This window comes from Erythrolamprus reginae, chromosome 1 (assembly GCF_031021105.1).
Source record: "Erythrolamprus reginae isolate rEryReg1 chromosome 1, rEryReg1.hap1, whole genome shotgun sequence".
NCBI lineage: Eukaryota > Metazoa > Chordata > Lepidosauria > Squamata > Dipsadidae > Erythrolamprus > Erythrolamprus reginae.
Genome location: NC_091950.1, coordinates 2,382,165 through 2,403,887, shown reverse-complemented (window position 1 = coordinate 2,403,887; position 21,723 = coordinate 2,382,165). Strand labels below are relative to the sequence as shown.

The 21,723-nt window shown below is 42.8% G+C and overlaps 2 long non-coding RNA genes across 2 annotated transcripts; one reads left to right on the top strand and one right to left on the bottom strand.

Annotated features, from left to right (window-relative positions):
• Positions 1-242: 242 nt before the first annotated feature.
• On the bottom strand, positions 243-9,855 carry LOC139162805 (uncharacterized). Its single transcript, XR_011558381.1, has 3 exons — positions 9,750-9,855; positions 4,737-5,033; positions 243-568 (listed from the first exon to the last, which is right to left on the bottom strand). It is a non-coding gene; the product is annotated as an uncharacterized lncRNA (long non-coding RNA).
• Positions 9,856-13,436: 3,581 nt separating this feature from the next.
• LOC139156325 (uncharacterized) lies at positions 13,437-20,929 on the top strand. Its single transcript, XR_011557286.1, has 3 exons — positions 13,437-13,517; positions 16,157-16,453; positions 17,242-20,929. It is a non-coding gene; the product is annotated as an uncharacterized lncRNA (long non-coding RNA).
• Positions 20,930-21,723: the final 794 nt, after the last annotated feature.

The following is a 21,723-nucleotide window of genomic DNA, read 5'->3' as shown; positions in this document are numbered from 1 at the left end:
CCCTCTGAGGACTTGGGGTGGTTCAAAACAAGCAATACATCTACAAATCCAATATTTAAAAAAAAAAACAATTAAAAAACCCCCTTATAAAACAACCATACCATCCAGACAAGTCCAGGTAAGTTGTGTGTGTGTGTGTGTGTGTTTTCATAGAGACGTGAGAGCAAAGAGAGCTGCAGCTTGTTCCCTCCCCCCACTGTTAAAAGCCAAGCATGAAGGGGGAAAAGAGGGGGGGGAGAAAGTTCAATTCAATTCAATTTATTAGATTTGTATGCCACCCTCTCCGAAGACTCGGGGCGGCTCCCAACAATAATAAAAGGGCATGGAAGAGTAAGAGAGAGGGAGGGGAAGAGAGAAGGGGGAGACAAACGGGGAGGGGGGAAGAGGGAAGAAAAAGAGAGGGGGGAGGGAGGGAAAGATAAATGGTACTACAAAGGTTTTTCTTTTTTTATTAGAAGCTCTGTAATAGAAGTCTTCAAACTTGGCAACTTTAAGGCTTGTGGACTTCAACTCCCAGGATCCTCCAGCCGGCATAGTAACAAGGAAGAGCTGATGATTCATTTCATATCTGTGAGTGGAAGAAGAATGACATCATCTCTTTGTGTATTAAGAATTTGAAGCTAGATAAGTAATTGATATAATGATAATAAATTATGTTTTTAGTATTCCTTTCCTACCATTCTTCATACTTAATTTCCACTAATCAAATTATTATTTAAAATACTAGTCATCATTTCCAATGATGGGATCAATACATTTCTGACTTCACATTAGCGCTTTAAAGAAACTAGCACAAAATATTTCATCTTTAGGTGTGCTGGCAATATAACAGGACATCTCTTATTTATTAAAATAATTTATAATTCACTTTTCCACAATCAGAATGACTTGCAATAAAATATGAAATTTCCACTTAGAAAACAAAAGGAACGGACGAAAGGAATGGAACAGGGGAAAGGAAAGGAAAGGAAAGGGGAGGGAAGGAGAGAAAAGAAGGAAAGGAAAGAAAAAAAGAAAATGAAAGAAAGAGAAAGGGAAGGGAAGAAGGGATGGATGGGGAGGGGAGAAAAGAAAAGGAAGAAAGAAATGGAACAGGGGGAAAAAGGGGGGAAGGAAAGGGGAGAAGAAGGGAGGGCGGAAGAGAGAGAGAGAAAAAAGAAAGGGTTTTTTTTTGCTCCATATAGACCAAATTTTTAATCAAGGACAGAGAGAGAGAGAGAGAGAAAGAGAGAGAGAGAATCAAAGGTGTCCCTCTTTAGAAACATAGAAACATAGAAGATTGACAGCAGAAAAAGACCTCCTGGTCCATCTAGTCTGCCCTTATACTATTTTCTGTATTTTATCTTAGGATGGATCTATGTTTATCCCAGGCATGTTTAAATTCAGCTACTGTAGATTTACCAACCACGTCTACTGGAAGTTTGTTCCAAGCATCTACTACTCTTTCAATAAAAAAAAATATTTTCTCACGTTACTTCTCATCTTTCCCCCAATTAACCTCAGATTGTGGCCCCTTGTTCTTGTGTTCACATTCCTATTAAAAACACTTCTCTCCTGAACCTTATTTAATCCTTTAACATATTGAAATGTTTCAATCAGTATTGTATTGTGTTGTAGTTGTATAACAAGTGTTGTGTTGCCTCTGTACAAATCGATGGTGAGACCACACTTAGAGTATTATGTACAGTTCTGGTCACCACACAACAAGAAGGATATAATGGAACTGGAAAAGGTGCAAAAAAGGGCAACAAAAATGATAAAGGAAATGGAGCCCCTCCCTTATGATACCAGGTTGCAACGCCTTGGTCTCTTCAGCCTTGAAAGACAGTGTTTAAGGGGTGACTTGATCGAAGTGTATAAAATCATGTATGGGATAGAAAAGATGGATAGAGAAAAAATATTTTCTCTATCACACAATACTAGGACAAGGGGGCCCTCCCTAAAGCTCATAGGTAAGAAAGTGAGGACAAATCAAGGGAAATATTTCTTCACCCAGAGGATCTGTTGGTTTATGGAATTCACTTCCAGAAGAGGTCGTGACAGCTGTCAGCCTTGATAGCTTCAAGGCAGGATTAGACAGATTCATGGATGCCAAGTGTATCGGTGATTATTGAAACGGATGGACATGTGCCGTTTCTATATTGGTTGAGGCAGGCAGGGTTCCCTTGAGTATCATTTGTTGGGGGTCAGGGGAAAGAGAGGGTCTTGCCTTCTCTTTCTGCTCAAGATCCTCAAGGACAATTGGTGGGCCACTGTGTGACACCATTCTTGTAGCCTGTCTTTGGACCTGTTCAATTTTATTAATATCTCTTTGTAGGTGAGGTCTCCAGAACTGAACACAGTATTCCAAATGTGGTCTCACCAGTGCTCTATACAGCAGGACCACATTCTCCCTGCTTGTTATATATCTATGCATCCAAGCATTCTACTTGCTTTCCCTACCACCTGACCGCACTCTTCACCCATTTTGAGACTGTCAGAAATCACTACCCCTAAATCCTCTTCTGAAGTTTTTGCTAACACAGAACTGCCAATACAATAATCAGATTGAGGATTCCTTTTCACCAAGTGCATTATTTTACATTTGGAAACATTAAACTGCAGTTTCCATTGCTTTGACCATTTATCTAGTAAAGCTAAATCATTTACCATATTACAGACGCCTCCAGGAATATCAACTGTATTGCACACTTTAGAGTGATCGGCAAATAGGCAAACCTTCCCTTCCAAACCTTTCCTTATGTCACTCACAAACATATTAAAAAGAATAGGGCCCAGAACAGACCCTTGTGGCACACCGCTTGTAACCAATCTCTGCTCAGAATACTCACCATTAACAACAACCCTCTGATGTCTACACTTCAGCCAGCTTGAAATCCACTGAACTATCAAGGGATTAAGTCTAATCTTCACTAACATATCTATCAGCTCTTTATGTGGAACTGTATCAAAGGCTTTGCTGAAGTCCAGATAGGCAATATCCACGGAACCACTTTCATCCAACACCTAATCAATGAGATTAGTCTGACATGATTTTTCTTCAGTAAAGCCATGCTGGTTTGGGTCCAATAAGTTATTGGTTTTTAGGTGCTGGCCATTCTGTCCCAAATCAACACCTCTAACAGTCGAGTAACCCACAAGAAAATGCATCTTCTTTTTATTTCTACTAACTGCACTTGATGGCTTGGTGACACTATGCACCTCACATACAACAACTTCTCCTTGGAACATCCCCTCATCCTCTGCCTGAAGGGTCTTGGTAATATCTGCAACATCCTTACCATTTAAATCAGCAAGAACAGTATAGGAATTAGATACACAGAAACCAAAGTTGCTATGTTTTTGTGCCACTGCACGTAATCTTCCTGAACCAACAGTTGTCCACACAGCCCTCCTCCTTGGGGGGCACTGAGGAAGTGGAGGCTGCACACATGGCTGCATTACAGCATGTAATCTTTCCACTTCTGACTGCAAGCTACAAACTAAGGACTGCAATCTAGAGACCCCGCCATATAAACTAGATGTCCTTATGCAAAAAGAGGGCAGCACCTCAAGTTCCACAAGGTACTATGGAACACAACAGCCAAGCAAGTGTTACACTGCACCAAGCCAGACACCTTAACAATTTATTGAAAAACTAGTACTTAGCAAGAAATTCAACAACCCCTGTCGCTACCAAACTTCTGCTGGTTTTGGTTTGTAGTTATATGGTTCTCTCCTTTCTCTCCTCCTTCTCTCACTAGGTCTCAGGTCCCAGCCAGGAGCAGTTGCTCTGGCCTCTGTGAACTGAAAGTGCAATTTAAAATGGCTTTTCCCCTCCTTTTTTATCCTTCCCAGTCTAGTCCCTCCCCAGCCTAATCTGTGAATGGTCTGTGCTTGAAATCAAACTGCCAATAAAATTGTTCCTTTCTTGCCTTTCTCATTCTTCCCAGCCAGTAATATCTGCCCAAGCTCTTTGAATTCAAGAAATAGAAGATGTCTAAAAAGCACTACCTTTCTCTCCTCCTTCTCTCACTAGGTCTCTTTACCAATGTTAAAATCTGGTCACTTTAAAATAGATAGATCGATAGATAGATCGATCGATAGATTGATTGATATATAGAGCGATAGATAGATTGATATATAGAGCGATAGATAGATTGATAGATAATAACAGATCGATAGATTAGACAGATAGACAGACAGACAGATAGGAGATTTATCTCAATATATATATAAAGAAAAGTAATTGATTGAAGGAATTAAAAGAGTGCTGTCCTTCTTTGTTCTCTCACTCCACCCAGCATTACATGCCCTTCTTCCGTCCCTAGTAGCAACAATACCATCACCACCTATAAGATCCCCTAATACTGTATTATGTCAGGATGGAGGGTGGATGGATGATGGAAAAAAGGATGGATTAAATTAAACTTTTAAAGATCTCCCGTACATCTAGATCAATGAACTAACATCTTTGGCTTGAACTTGGCCTATCCGTTTACTTTGACAGTGATAGGAAAATGCCAAGTTGAGTGACAGTACAGATCCTTCCCCTTGGTTTGATTCCAGGCTCAAGACAAGCAATCTCAGGCTAGAAGGAAAGTCCCACTCGGAAATCCCAGGGAGCCACTTCCGATCCTAACCACCACAACGAATCAGATGAACAAGATTCCATGGGAAAGAATTGATAATGGCTCTTTATTGCCACTTAATCTTAAGTAGAGAGAACATTTATGTAGTATGTTGCATTTTCTTACCCATCTTTCCAGTTTCTTTAAGGCTTTGTACAAGATCATTTCTGTTGCATTTTATAAGAACACGAATGCACACCTCTAGAGCATCTTCGACATAATGTTCAACCAGGAGATCTACAACTTTTCCTCGACCAGCTTTCTCCAGTGAAGCTTTAGAAATGTTTGGCTTTCCTTTATAATCAATGGAACTTAGCATCCATCTAAATTCTTCAAATTGGCTCTCAATAAGTTGATTCAATGCTTTGTAAATAGCTTCTTTCTCAGTATTATTCACTTCTGCCATGAGGAATTATATCTGATCTAAAATTAAAATTAGAGAATTAATTTGATATGGAAAATGAAACTTGAGGGAAAAAATATTAAAGTTAGCTCATTTACAAAGGTTGGTGTATGTCACCTATTCCATACATTCTAGGCAGACTATATTCCTAAAACATCCTGACCAGAGACGTCAAGCTATTGAAGCAAGATTAGAAAATTTACAGCTACGCCGCCTCCGAACTGATTTAACTGTTGTTCATAAAATCATACATCACAATGTATTCCCTGTTAGCGACTACTTCACCTTTAACAACAACAATCTCTACTATCTCTACTTTATACTTATATTATGCTAACATACTACAGTAAAATACTATATTTGTATGACAAAATAAATAAATAAAATAAATATAAGCAAGAAGCCTGTCCTTCAGGTTTTCACCTGTCTTTTCTGTACTGTACTGCTCCCACCCTGTTGGCCTTCCGTAAGGCCACGAAGACCTGACTTTGCCGGCAGGTCTGGGAACCTTGATTTATACTTCTTTCATGGCCAATCTGTATGAATGGTGTGTACGCAAGTGTTTACGACTGTTTGTTTTTACCAAAAATTGGTTTTTATCATGGGGTTTTTAGCTTTAGATATTACGTTCGACTTCTTTTTATTGGTTTGCATCTTTTTTGTATTTGTATTATATTATTTTGTAAGCCACCCTGAGTCCTTCCGGATTGGGCGGCATAGAAGTCAAACAAACAAACAAACAAACAAATGGACGGACGGACGGATAAATAAATAAATAAATAAATAAATAAATAAATATACCTATACAGTGATACCTCTACTTACGAACTTAATTTGTTCTGTGACCAGGTTCGTAAGTAGAAAAGTTTGTAAGAAGGAGCAATTTTTCCCATAGGAATCAATGTGAAAGCGAATAATGCGTGCAAACCCCAAAACTCACCACTTTTGCCTTATTACCGTCAGCATTTGGATCCTTGTTCGGGGGTGGGTGGAGGAGGGGGGGAAAGATAGCGGAGGCTGCCAGGAGGGAGCCTTGTGGGTGGATTGACATGCACGGGAAGCTGCCTGGCAGCTTGTCAGCTGGTGGGGCTTCCACCCTCCTTGAAAGTTTTCAACGACGGTGGCTAAGTAGAATCCTGGCGCTTCAGCTTCAGACAAGGTTCCCTGGGTCTCACTCTGTGCCTGACACCTGCTTCCTCTGGGGGATTCCCTTCAAGCCCCTTCAGGGCTCCCTTGTGGTCATAAAGACGAGGAATGAAGGGGAAGAATTTGAAGCCCCCCCTCCAAAGAACGGATCCAATGCAAAGCCATGCGGAAAATTTCCCACCCGGGCTAAATTTCCCCTTGCCTTTGATAGAGAATTTTTCTAACACACCAAAAATGTGTCCATGTTCCCTTTTCTGCGCTCAGCCCACTCATGGTTTTTGACAGCATCTGGAAAGCGGTGGTGGGTATTTGAGGAGGGGGCTTGGGATGCTACGTGGGAAGGCAGACCCTCCTCCTCCCAGTTGGGAAGGATGGGTATCAGTATCCATCCATGCCAGCTCCTAAAAGTCCCCAAAACTTTTCCTTTAAACTTTTGGCAGCATCCAGGCTGGTGCTTCTGTCCTTGTTCTAGGGCGAACACAGCGAGATCTGAGCTGCCTTCCTTCTATAAATACTGGTGGCTGGGTGTGGTTTGATGGCTCAGCGATTGCCTGCTGTGTAGAAACTTCCTGGTGAGTCAGTGGGGTAACACCTGGGGCCGCTGATGTAACTGAGGTATGCTGATAAGTTAATGATTGTGGATTAGGTGTGATATCCTGAGTAGTTGGAGCTTGTCTGGTAGGCGGGAGGTATCATCCCGCTTGTTCATATTTTGGGGATGTTTTTCTATCTCGAGGGCTTCCATGATTATTCTTTTGCTACCTTCCACCTACCAGACATCTGGAAACCAGCCCTCATTAACAAACATCTCAGCCATAGAAACTGAAACCAGACTCAGAACACACATTGCAAAACAACCAAATAGCCTGCAAGCTGTGTTCGCCCTAGAACAAGGACAGAAGCACCAGCCTGAAGATGACGAGTGGGACCTTGTCGAAACGTCGCCAGAAATTTCCAAATCCTACACGGGAAGAAACCCTAATATGCCAAGACAGTCATATATATATGCCTTGGAAATGGCCCTGGGTTGGGCCGAGAGGCAAATAAGGAGCTGTGATGTTCCTTCAATACACCAGGGTGATTCGACACAAAAATATGTAACCCTTCCCTGGTGCAGAGCTGAAGGGATTGGATACTGTAGCCTAGAGGATAATTCTCTGCCTTACAAGGCAAAGGTTGCAGGTTCAAGTCCCAGTGGGTATGGCTAGCTGATGAGGCCAAAATAAGGCCGAAATAGATCTATCCTAGTCTCCCTTAATTTTCAAATTCAGCAAAAAAACCCATGTGACATATATATGTGTGGGGGGGGTGTGTTTCCATAGATTTTCACAGGTATATGTATGTAGATTGTTCTGAGTTCGGGTTTTGCCCCGTGTAATATTTTGAGTGTCTATGCTAGAATTCTCCACAAACATAATATCAAAACTTTATTTGCCACCAACCAGAAAATATCAAACATCCTAAGAAACCCAAAAGACAAAATCCAACTCGAAAACCAAGGAATCTATGAAATACCATGCAAAACATGTGCAGCCACATACATTGGACAAACTAATCGAAGAATAAACACATGCATTTCAGAACATAAAAATGCAGTCAAAAAAGAAGAAAAAACTTCCTCCCTTTTCCAGCACATTAAAAAAAAGGACATGAAATTGACTTCGAAAAAACTAAATTACTCTCCAGAACAGAACACGCATATAAAAGAATAATCACGGAAGCCATAGAAATAGAAAAACACCCCCTCAGTATGAATAAACGTGATGACATGTCCCGCCTACCAGAAATTTGGAAACCAGCCCTAAACAAAAAAACATATCATAATCATCACCATGTCAATCCTTCAACTAAATGTGTTTCCACCAACCAAACAAATCATTAAAACACAGCCACCCAATCTATTTGGTACATTCAAACCAAATCTCCACCCCCACCACTATTTATAAGGAACAAATGGCAGTTGCAAACAAACTATATTTACAGCAGCACGAAGCTTACAACTTCAGCCTGATGATGGCGAACGTGATTTCACCAAAATGTCGCACAGACATGCAAAATATTACACGGGGCAAAACGTCAAGAAGATTAAAAAAGACTAAAATAAGCACCAGAACTCTACACTGCATGTTAGCACACTGATAAGCCAGGAGAGTTTGTCTATACTACAACAACACCTGGAATGCTCTACCTGACTCTGTGGTTTCTACTCCCAAGGCCCAAACCTTTAACCGTAGATTATCTACTATTGACCTCTCCCCCTTTCTAAGAGGTCTGTAAGGAGCGTGCATACGAACACCATTGTGCCTAATGTCCCTCTCCTACTATTCTACTCTCTTCTATCTTTTTTAATCTTTATTTATTTATTTATTTATTTATTTGATTAATTAATTAATTAATCAATTAATTAATTAATTTGACTTCTATGCCACCCAGTCCTGAAGGACTCAGATAGCACTTACCTATCTAGTCTTTGTTTGTACAAATTGCCATTCTATTATTGCTTGACAAAAATAAATAAATACAAATAAAATAAAAATAAAATATATGAAACCACAGGAACTGGCCGAATGAAGGAATTAAAACCCTTCCCAGAAAAAAATGCCTTCGAAGTTTACAAGTCAGGAAAGGAAAGAGACTCTAAAGTTATTTCATCCCAGGATCAAGTGCAATTCCTCTACATAATGTCGCCACCTGGAGAGGGGTTATTGCTTTTAATTTTTATTAATGAGCTTTGCCCAGTTAGAAATGATCTGGGCTGTGTCATAAAATCCTTAAATGAGATTAAAGTTGAATTTCTCATGTAGGACTGGATTCTGGGCACAAAAAAAGAGGCACATGCCATTTAATGGACTCCGGGCTTTCAGACCCCCCTCCCCTTTGCCTTCAATGTCAAACAAAAGCCTCACAAATTGAGCGATGATGGAGGTCCTGCCCTCTGCATCTGGCCCATAATGCCTTGCCCCCCCTCCCAGGATGCAAGGCCTCTTTTCTTCTTCCACAGTTCGCACCTCTAGGGGCCGGAAGAGCTTTTGCCAGGCAGGGACAAAGAGCAAATCCTCCCTTCTTCTGCTGAAGCATTTGGTGAAACATTAACAGCAAAGACAACACCAGAACTCTACACCGCATGTCAGCACACTGAAAAGCCACAGGAGAAGCACTGGTTCCTCCAAGGCAGGACTATCACACAGATCTGTACCTCAAAATCCAACCTTCCCATATTTAGGGTTTTCAATGTGAGAAATAAAACCCTTCCCAGAAACGATGCCTCCGAAGTCCCCAAGGCAGAAAAGGAGGGAGCCTCTACAGTTATTTCATCCCAGGATCAAGGGCAATTCCTGCATGAGGAGCCAGTACTTGAGCCAAGCAGATCCCCCACTGATGGTGGAGATCAAGGAACCTCCGTCTCCAACCCCACTTTAAGCTCAGCTGAACGGCCTCTTCCTTTCCAGGACACGTTTCGCCCCCACGGAAACTACTGATAGCTGTAAAGTCTGCATGTTTTGACAAAGCCCTGGTTCCTCCAAGGCAGGTCTACCACACAAATAGGGACCTCAAGATCCACCCTTCCCATATTTCAAAGTGAGACTTACCGTTCGGTAGTGAAGTGAGGGAGGTTGAAAGCTAAAGAGAGTCTGAATTTGGAACAGAGCAGTCCTTCTTTTAAAATGCCCTTTCGTTTTCAAACACGTCCCTCCCCTCCTCCCTGTAGCTCATATTGGGTGAGTCACATTTCCTGTGAAGCTGCCTTAAGAGAGGAAAAGTTTTGCACCAGTTCAGCTTAATCAGTCATCAAAAACTGGGCTTAAAAGCCTCCTCTCCACAAAACTTTAAATAAATGAAATAAGTTGAAGGCAGCCACTTAGGTCTTCCACCCCTTTCCTGCTTCTTTCTCAACCTCCTACAGAGTTGTGATACCAGGAAAGAGTTTGGAGAACTCTGCAGATTCTTTTTCTCCCATTGGCAAGCAAAGCAGAGAAGGCTACAGGGAAAACAAAGCTCTTCTCCTAAGTGGAACCCTTGCTGCTCACACAATCCGAGAAAATGCTCCTCTTTTCCAGCTCCATCTCCATGCAAGATTGGTGTGGCTGGTCTGAGTCAGAGAAAGTCCCATTTTCGTTTAAACTGCTGAAACTCTTTTCTTTTGGAGATGGGCTGGCCTAGTCCTTCTCCATGGGCCTGTGGGCAGGGAGCTCTGAATGTCTGTTCTTAAAAACACATTTCTCCTTTAGGGAAAATATAATTCAGAAACTTCAGATTGTGCAGAATGCAGCTGCGAGACCAATTATGGGCTTTCCTAAATATGCCCATATTACTCCAACACTCCGCAGTCTGCATTGGTTGCCGATCAATTTCCGGTCACAATTCAAAGTGTTGGTTATGACCTATGAAGCCCTTCATGGCACTGGACCAGGATATCTGCGAGACCGCCTTCTGCCGCACGGATCCCAGTGACCAGTTAGGTCCCACAGAGTTGGTCTTCTCCGGGTCTCGTCGACTAAACAATGCCGTCTGGCAGGACCCATGGGAAGAGCCTTCTCTGTGGCGGCCCCGACCCTCTGGAACCAGCTCCCCCCAGATATCAGAGTTGCCCCCACCCTCCTTGCCTTTCGTAAACTCCTCAAAACCCACCTCTGTTGTCAAGCGTGGGGGACCTGAGACATCTCCCCCTGCCTATGTAGTATTTGTGGATGACAGGATTGTATGTATGTATTTATATATTGGGGTTCCTTGTTTTTAGATTTTTAAATGCACTATTGTTATTTTTTAGATTTTAATTATTAGATTTGTTATTATGTATTGCCTTCATCACTGTTGTGAGCCACTCCAAGTCTACGAAGAGGGGCGGCATACAAGTCTAATAAATAATAATAATAATAATAATAATAATAATAATAATAATAATAATAATAATAATAAGGCATTTTAAATATTTCCTAAAATATTTCATGCTTCCAAGAGGGGGTGGATACGAACTTTCTACATGTTCAATCTTGACCATAGGTCCACAACACTTGATTAGTTGCCCTCTGGCTTCTCGACTTTCCATGGCTGGCTAGCTTTTATTTAGCCTACAAAAAGAAAGGGGAATTATCCCCAAATCAGCAGCCTCTCTGGGTCTGCTGACAGAAGCTCTTGGAGAAGGCTCTCAGGGGCCTTCCAGAAATGTTTCGGACAAGGCTGAGAGGCCCCAAAATGGAACAGAATACTAAAAAGAATCAGAATATTAAATATAAACTTGGAGGAATTGAACTTATTGATGACCCTCACTCTGTCAAAGACCTTGGAGTACTCGTCTCCAATGACCTAAGTCCTAGAGCCCACTGCAACAACATTGCCAAAAAGGCCTTAAGAGTTGCTAACCTAATCCTTCGCAGCTTCTTCTCTGGTAATTTTGAACTGCTAACAAGAGCTTACAAAACATTTGTCAGGCCAATCCTAGAATACAGGTCACCTGTATGGAATCCACATTGCATATTTATTTATTTATTCAATTTTTATGCCGCCCTTCTCCTTAGACTCAGGGTGGCTTACAACATGTTAGCAATAGCACTTTTTAGCAGAGTCAGCCTATTGCCCCCACAATCCGGGTCCTCATTTTACCCACCTCGGAAGGATGGAAGGCTGACTAAACCTTGAGCCGGTGATGAGATTTGGACCGCTGATCTACAGTCAGCTTCAGTGGCCTGCAATACAGTACTCTACCTGCTGCACCACCCCGGCTCTGACATCAACACAATTGAGAGAGTCCAGAAATATTTCACAAGAAGAGTCCTTCACTCCTCTTCTCACAACAAAATACTAGACTGCAAAAAATACAACTTCAGCAACAGAGTAATCAACGCCTGGAATGCACTACCTGACTCTGTGGTTTCTACTCCTCACCCCAAAACCTTTAACCTTAGACTGTCTACAATCGACCTCTCCCCCTTTCTAAGAGGTCTGTAAGGGACGTGCATAAGTGCACCACTGTGCCTACCGTCCCTGTCCTATTGTCTTCTATCACTACTTTTTATCATTACTTATATAATGTTTTATTTGTACAAATTAACACAAATAAACAAACAAACAAACAAACAAACAAACAAATAAATAGAGACTAAACTTGAGCTTAAACAAAAATGGGAGCTTCTCTGACTCACACCAGCCACACCAATCTTGCATGGAGATGGAGCTGGAAAAGGGGAGCATTTTCTTGGCTTTTGTGAGCTGCAAGGGTTCCTCTTAGGAGAGGAGCTTTGTTTTCCCTGCAGCCTTCTCTGCTTTTCTCTCAAATGGGAGAAAAAGAATCTGCATAGGTCTCCAAACTCTTTCCTGGTATTACAACTAAAAGAGGTTGAGAAAAAAAACAGGAAAGGTGTGGAAGACCTTAGGGAAACAACAGGCTGCTTACACAGGAAACATGACTCGCTCAAGAAAAGCTATAAGGAGGAAACATGGAGCATGTTTGAAAACGAAAGTGCTTTTTAAAAGGAGGACTGAGGACAAAGCTTTATTTCTCTGCTCACAAATTTTGAGTCAATTTAGGTTTCAACCTCCCTTACTTCACCAGAATGGTAAGTCTCACATTGAAACCCTTAAATATGGGATGGTTGGATCTTGAGGTCCCTATTTGTGTGATAGACTTGCCTTGGAAGGACCAGTGCGTTGTCAAAACATGCAGACTTTACAGCTATCAGTAGTTTCTGATGACAGTAATTTCTGCAGGGACGAAACATGTCCTGGAAAGGAAGAGGTTGTTCAGCTGAGCTTAAAGTGGGTCTGGAGAAGGAGGCTCCTTGCCCTTGATACTGGGATGAAAGGACTTTAGAGGCCACTTGTGTTTCTGGCTTGTGAAGAGCTTTGTTTTCCCTGCAGCCTTCTCTGCAATTTATTTATTTTTATTTATGTATTTATTTTGTCAAGGACGTATTGATAGTATGCAAAGATACAACAATGTTTATATACATGATACTAGTAAGAGAGAAACACTAGGACAGGGGATGGAAGGCACGCTGCTGCTTTTCTGCACGCCCCAAATGGGAGAAAAAGAATCTGCAAATGGTCTCCAAACTCTTTCCTGGTATTACAACTCTGTAGGAGGTTGAGAAAGAAGCAGGAAAGGTGCAGAAGATCTAATGGAAACATCAAGTGGCTGCCTTCACTTATTTTATTCATTTAAAGCTTTGGGGAGACAAGGCATCTTCAAGGCAGCTGCACAAGAAAAGTCACTCACCCAATATGAGCTACAGGGAGGAAGGGAGGAGCACGTTTGAAAACGAAAGTGCTTTTTAAAAGAAGGACTGAGGACAAAGCTTTACTCCTCTGTTGACAAATTGAGAATCAATTTAGCTTTCAACCTCCCTCACTTCACCAGAATGGTAAGTCTGACATTGAAAATCTTAAATATGGGAAGGTTGGATCTTGAGGAACCTATCTGTGTGGTAGACTTGCCTTGGAGGAACCAGTGCTTAGTCAAAACATGCAGACTTTACAGCTATCGGTAATTTTTGCAGGGACGAAACATGTCCTGGAAAGGAAGTGCTTGAATGGGGCTGGGGAAGGAGGGTCCCTGACCTTGAATTGCACTGGATACTGGGATGAAATAACTTTAGAGGCCCCTTCCGTTCCTGGCTTGTGAACTTCTAAGGCATTTTTTTCTGGGAAGGTTTTTAATTCCTGTGGTTTCATAGAGACAAACTCTCCTGGCTTATCAGTGTGCTGACATGCGGTGTAGAGTTCTGGTGTTGTTTTTGCTGTTAATGTTTCACCAAATGCTTCAGCAGAAGAAACGAGGATTCGGGTGTTGGTCCCTGCCTGCCAAATGCTGTTCTGGCCCCCAGGTGCCCAGAAGAAAAGGGGTCTTGCATCCTGGGAGGGGGGTGCAAGGAATTATGGGCCAGATGCAGAGGGTGGGACCTCCATCATTGCTCAATTTGTGGGGCTTCTGTTTGAAGCAGGGTGGTTTGAAAGCCCCAAGTCCATGAAATGGCTCATGGCATTTTTTTTTTTGGTGCCCAGAATGAAATATGACTTCAGCAACCAAGTTGTCGAAGCGTGGAACTCATTACCTAACTCAGTAGTGTCAACCCCTAACCCCCAACATTTTTCCCTTAGACTATCCACGATTGACCTCTCCAGGTTCCTTAGAGGTCAGTAAGGGGCGTGCATAAGTGCACCAGTCTGCCTTCCGTCCCCCTGTCCAATTGTCTCTCCTTATCTCATTTATTTTCTTCCTTTCAAATACATTCACCTATACTTTTATATCTTTTCTTCTATTCTTTTCTTTACTTATATTATTACATGTCTTTCTCTTCAATGTGTATTATGTATTGGACTAAATAAACAAACAAACAAACAAACAAACAAACAAATACAGTCCTACATGAGAAATTCAACTTTACTCTCATTTAAGGATTTTATGGGGCAGGCCAAATCATTTCTAACTGGGCAATGCTCATTAATAAAAATAATAAAAAACATATGAGGAAAGGTTTATCTATCTATCTATTTATTTATTTATCTATTTATTTATTTGTTTGTTTGTTTGTTTGTTTGTTTGTTTATTAGAATTGTATGCCGCCCCTTTCTGCAGACTCGGGGCGGCTCACAACACAATAAAAACAGTTCATAACAAATCTAATAATTTACAATTTAAGATATTTTTAAAAAACCATTATTAAGCAGACATACATACAAGCATACCATACATAAATTGTATAGGCCCGGGGGAGATATCTCATTTCCCCCATGCCTGACGACAAAGGTGGGTTTTAAGGAGTTTACGAAAGGCAAGGAGGGTAGGGCCAGTTCTAATCTCTGGGGGAAGCTGGTTCCAGAGAGTCGGGGCCGCCACAGAGGAGGCTCTTCCCCTGGGGCCCGCCAACTGACATTGTTTAGTTGACAGGACCCGGAGAAGGCCCACTCTGTGGGACCTAATTGGTCGCTGGGATTTGTGCGGCAGAAGGCGGTCTCGGAGATATTCTGGTCCAATGCCATGAAGGGCTTTATAGGTCATAACCAACACTTTGAATTGTGACCGGAAATTGATCGGCAACCAATGCAGACTGTGGAGTGTTGGAGTAACATGGGCATACCTAGGGAAGCCCATGATTGCTCTCGCAGCTGCATTCTGCACGATCTGAAGTTTCCAAACACTTTTCAAAGGTAGCCCCATGTAGAGAGCGTTACAGTAGTCGAGCCTCGAGGTGATGAGGGCATGATTGACTGTGAGCAGTGACTCCCAGTCCAAATAGGGCCGCAACTGGTGAAGGAATTGGGCATGGGGAATCTAGCAAAGAGGAGGTCCAGGGGGGACATGATAGCAGTCTACAAATACTTGAGAGGCTGCCACAGGAGGAGGGGAACACATTGTTTTACAAAGCACCAGAGAGCCAGACCAGGAGCAATGGTTGGACGCTGTCCAAGGAGAGATTCAACCTGGAAATAAGGAGGAACTTTCTGACAGTGAAAGTGACCATCCAGTGGAATGGCTTGCCTGCAGAGGTGGTGAACGCTCCAACGCTTGAGACTTTCAAGAAAAGATGAATGATACTAGTTTAAGAGTGTAAAGCGCTTCCTGGCTTCAAGGATGACAGTTACAGTGTGGCTTCTTATGAATGAGCTAAATGGGAGTGAGAGAAGACCCTCTACATTTCCACGGCCTCCTCTTTGACAATCCAGAAGGAACAATTGATGATGTTTTTGCATCTTCTGAATAGTGTGGCTTCAAACAGGAGTCTGCTACTTCAGGGGGAATCTGTCTGTCCATTATGTGCAAATCAAGAGCAAAGCTCTGGGTTCACATCATTGGAAAAGACAGGTGAAAACCTGAAGGACAGGCTTCTTCGTGGTAGCTGGACGTCTCTGGTCAGGATGAGTGCTGTCGAGGTTTTAGGAATATAGTCTGCCTAGAATGTATGGAATAGTGACATACACCAACCTTTGTGAATGAGCTAACTGTAATATTGTTTCCTTCAAATTTCATTTTCCAAATTAAATTCTCTAATTTTAATTTTAGATCAGCCATGATTTCTCATAGCAGAAATGAATAACACTGTGGAAAAAAATATTTTCAATGCATTGAAGGAACTTCCTGACAGCCAATTTGAAGAATTTACATTTAGGCTAAAATTAATTGATTATGAAGGAAAGCCAAACATTCCTAAAACTTCACTGGAAAATGCTAGTCGAGAAAACGTTGTAGATCTCCTGGTTGAACATTATGTCAAAGATGCTCTAGAGGTGTGCATTGGTGTTCTTAGAAAATGCAACAGAAATGATCTTGTAAAAAACTTTGAAGAAATTGGACAGAAAGGTAAGAAAACACAACATACTATAGAAATGTTCTCTCTACTTAAGATTAAGTGGCAATAAAGGGCCATTATCAATTATTTGCCACAGAATCTTGTTCATCCGATTTGTTGGTGGTGGTTAGGATCGGCAGTGGCTCCCTGGGATTTCCGAGTGGGACTTTCCTTCTAGCCTGAGATTCCTTGTCTTGAGCCTGGAATCAAACCAAAGGGAAGGATCTGTACTGTCACTCAACTTGGCATTTTCCTATCACTGTCAAAGTAAACGGATAGGCCAAGTTCAAGCCAAAGATGTTAGTTCATTGATCTAGATGTATGGGAGATCTTTAAAAGTTTAAAATTTAATCCATCCTTTTTTTCCATCCTCCATCCTGACATAATACAGTATTAGGGGATCTTATAGGTGGTGATGGTATTGTTGCTACTAGGGAAGAAAGAAGGGCATGTAATGCTGGGTGGAGCCAGAGAACAAAGAAGGGCAGCAAATTCCCAAACTCCCCCTCAAACCCATGCAGACACCTAAAAAAGAGACATCACCAAATATCCCTTGAAAAGTCCCATTATCAAACACTTCTATGACAAACAGAAAAGTGCCCCAGACCACCTCCTCCCAAATAGGAAGATGAGTGCTGATGAGAGCAAATTATATTCTCAGATGAACACAACCAGCTATCTGCAGACCAGACATTCAATCTAGGGAGGGATATTGTCTCCCCGGAGCAAACATCAAAGAGAATTTCACCAAAATAATTAGGCCAACAGATAACTACTTTTTTTCTCTTCCTTCATATAGGGATGAATGACACAACAAAGAACCCAAAGACAACATTAAAAGATAATGAAGAGCCTTTCGGTTTTGAATTCAAGGTGCAGTGCAGATTTTGGTTTGTCTGCGACCGCTTGGCCTCTTTGTTTGATATTTAGCGGTTTTAGGGTGATCATTGACCCATAGAGCCAGTGATTTGAAAGAGGAGCCCCCAGCGCACCCGAGGGTGGTCGGCAGACCCATTGGGCAGTGAAGGAATCCTCTAGCTGAGACATGACGCTCCGACTCCATCAAGGCAGCTGGGAGGAAACAACGAAGATAGAGTTGGAGTGAGGCTCTCTAAGGATCGACCATTTTTTTGTGGATGGATTTTGTTCTGCTCTGTTGTGTGCATTGAATTTGAGAAGAGATTGTGCCAGAGCACTTGAAAAGCGGCGACTGCCAAATCTGCAAATCTTGAATGGCTAATGACGGCAGAGAACGAAGGACATTAGGCAGAGGGGGTGGATTTTTCTGAGTGGATCTTTGCCACATCCTCCTATTATTGGGAAATAAACACAGTGATCGACTGGAAACAACATTGTATAACGGCAGACACGGGAAAAAGCTTTGGAAAGTGTTGACCATGAGAAAAAATTGTTTTGACAGATTGGAGTGGATTGAGCGGGTGACAATCCACAAAACCAGAGGCCTCCAATTCCCTTTGACTTTCTGTTCTTAGCTAAATAACCCGAAACAGAAACTCTGAAGCTCGAACCTTCGTTGAATACAGTGGCACCTCTCTCTACAAAGGCAGAAGTCACAATTTCTTCCCCTCCAGCACTTGGACCAACTGCGGGGGAAATGTACAGAGTAGAGCCGAGAGGAGGAGAGGGGAGCCGGCCACTCCTCGCCGTTCCTTGCAACAGAGGGGGCTATAAAGAAATGGGGGGGGGGAGGAATACATGGGGAGGCTGGGAGAGCCAGAAACTAAACTTCCTCTTGAAGTTTTCAGTGCTGCGGAAACTAAACAATCGCGGGCCCCCGAGCCAGATGGAAGAAACGCGCCCTCCCCTCCCCCCCCGCCCTACTCAGAGCCTGCAGCGCTCTGGTTTTGCTCCTCTTTAGTGGACAGACTGACCTCCCCCCTAATCTGTGTCTGCATTCCCTGCACTTCGCTGAGGACTGGCAGCTTGATCCCCATGAGCGAAGGGGAAGGAAAGGAGCCTACCCCGGCCCTTACCGGCATTCAGGGACCCACATACATCATCTGATAAAGGAGCCAGCCACCCTGGTACAAGAACTCCTTCGCCCATCTTCCATGTCCTGAAATCGCCTTTCAAGGAAACGAGGCCAAGACGTCCCTGCGGTTGACCGATGCCTGTCCAGAAGGGACTTTCCACCTTCAACCGCAGAGACGTCTTGGCCTCCTTTCCTTGCAAGGAAATTTCAGGACTGGGAAGTTGGGCGAATGGGCTCTTCGGCCGCATTTTGCGAGTCAAGACGTCGGGCTTTGCTTGCCACCCGGGGAATCACGCAGTGACAGGGGCGGTGGGGGGGAACCACCAAGGCAGAAAGGATTTTGGACTGCGGTCTTGGGAAGCCAGAGTAGAAAATGATAGAAACATAGAAGTCTGACGGCAGAAAAAGACCTCATGGTCCATCTAGTCTGCCCTTATACTATTTCCTGTATTTTATCTTACAATGGATATATGTTTATCCCAGGCGTGTTTAAAGGTTTGGGCCTTGGGAGTAGAAACCACAGAGCCAGGTAGAGCATTCCAGGTGTTGTTGTAATATAGACAAACTCTCCTGGCTTATCAGTATTCACACATGCAGTGTAGAGTTCTGGTGTTGTCTTTGCTGTTAATGTTTCACCAAATGCTTCAGCAGAAGAAGTGAGGATTTGGTGTTTGGTGAAGGGCTAATGACGGCAGAGAACGAAGGACACTAGGCAGAGCGGGTGGATTTTTTTGAGTGGATCTTTGCAACGTCCTACTATTATTGGGAAATAAACACAGTGATGGACTGGAAAAAAAAACATTGTATAACGACAGACACGGGAGAAAGCTTTGGGAAGTGTTGACGATGAGAAAAAAATGTTTTGACAGATTGGAGTGGATTGAGCTGGTGACAATCCACAAAACCAGAAGCCTCCAATTCCCTTTGACTTTCTATTCTTAGCTAAATAACCAGAAACAGAAACTCTGAAGCTCGAACCTTCGTTGAATACAGTGGCACCTCTATCTACAAAGGCAGAAGTCGCCATTTCTTCCCCGCCAGCACTTGGATCAACTGCGGGGGAAATGTACAGAGTAGAGCCGAGAGGAGGAGAGGGGAGCCGGCCACTCCTCGCCGTTCCTTGCAAGAGAGGGAGCTATAAAGAAATGGGGGGGGGGAGGATACATGGGGAGGCTGGGAGAGCCAGAAACTAAACTTCCTCTAGAAGTTTTCAGTGCTGCGGAAACTAAACAATCGCGCGGCCCCGAGCCAGATGGAAGAAACGCGCCCCCCCCCCCCCGCCATACTCAGAGCCTGCAGCGCTCTGGTTTTGCTCCTCTTTAGTGGACAGACTGACCTCCCCCCTAATCTGTGTCTGCATCGCCTGCACTTCGCTGAGGACTGGCAGCTTGATCCCCATGAGCGAAGGGGAAAGAAAGGAGCCTCCCCCGGTTCCTACGGGCATTCAGGGACCCGCACACACCGTCTGAAAAAAGAGCCAGCCAGAACTCCTTCGCCCATCTTCCATGTCCTGAAATCGCCTTTCAAGGAAACGAGGCCAAGACGTCCCTGCGGTTGACCGATGCCTGTCCAGAAGGGACTTTCCACCTTCAACCGCAGAGACGTCTTGGCAAGGAAATTTCAGGACTGGGAAGATGGGCGAATGGGCTCCTCGGCCGCATTTTGGGAGTCAAGACGTCGGGCTTTGCTTGCCACCCGGGGAATCACGCAGTGACAGGGGGGGGGGAACCCACCAAGGCAGAAAGGATTTTGGACTGCGGTCTTGGGAAGCCAGAGCGTGGCATCGCTTCGCTGGCAACCATCGGCATTGGCAGTCCGGAGGCGGGGAATCCCGGTAGCAGTGGCAAGCAAAGGGGAAATCCCGGTGGCTGCAGTCACAACAAGGCAGGGGATTTCCCTGTGGCAGTAAGAAAGCACATGTACCCGGGCTCAGGTTCGTAAGTAGAAAATGATAGAAACCTAGAAACATAGAAGTCTGACGGCAGAAAAAGACCTCATGGTCCATCTAGTCTGCCCTTATACTATTTCCTTTATTTTATCTTACAATGGATATATGTTTATCCCAGGCATGTTTAAATTCAGTTACTGTGGATTTACCAACCACATCTGCTGGAAGTTTGTTCCAAGGATCTACTACTCTTTCAGTAAAATAATATTTTCTCATGTTGCTTTTGATCTTACCCCCAACTAACTTCAGATTGTGTCCTCTTGTTCTTGTGTTCACTTTCCTATTAAAAACACTTCCCTCCTGGACCTTATGATTCAGAAGTAGAGGCAAAAAAACCCCTTAAACACCGGGTTCATATCTCAAAAAGTTCACCAGTAGAGGCATTGATAAGTAGAAGTACCACTGTATGAGCATAAGTTTAAATTACTATATGGATTGAAATATAAATAAGTCTGCAATCAAAATCTAATAAATCTAAGTAGTTCTATCAATATCAAAGTATCAATGACAAAATATCCTTAATATCTTTAAATATGTCTAAAAAGTGGTGGTAGTTAATATATGGTAATTGACAAATGTTAATTAATAATTGATAAGTTAATATTTTTTTAAATAAATGTGTAAATCAATAATTACAATATAATCTTGCAATAAGTCGGTAAAGTAAATCTAAGTCTATGAAGTTTTAGCAATGATAACGGTAGTAATAAAAGTAATAAAGATAATACATTATTTAAACTAGCACAATTATATCAATGCGATTTGTCCAAGGTTTGGAGTCAGAGAAGGGCAAGAAAAGGAAGGAGAAGGGGAAAAAATCCCAAAATATGAAAAGGAAGAGAGCAGGAAAGAATTAATTATTCAATGTAATGACAAAAAAGTATACTTTAGGTTGCATTATAATATTTTATTTTATTTTATTTATTTATTATTAGAGTTGAAAGGAACCTTACAGGTCATCAAGTCCAACCCCCTGCTTGAGCAGGACATCCTACAGCACTCCAGCCAAACGGCAGTCCAATCTCCTCTTGAAAGTGTCCAGAGTTCGGGAGTTCACAACCTCCGCAGGCAGGTTGTTCTGCGGTCAGGAAGCTCTTCCTTATCTCCAGGTTGAAACTTTCCTTGGTCAGCTTCCAACCATTGTTCCTCATCCAGCCCTCTGTTGCCCATTAAAACAGTGTGTTCCCCTCCTCTTGGTGGCAACCCCTTAAGTACCTTTATACAGCCATCCTGTCCCTCCCCCCCCCCCCCCAGCCCTTCTTTTTACTAGACTATCCCTGCCCAGTTCCAGCAACCTTTCCTCCTATGACCTGGTCTCTAGTCCTTTTATCATTTTAGTT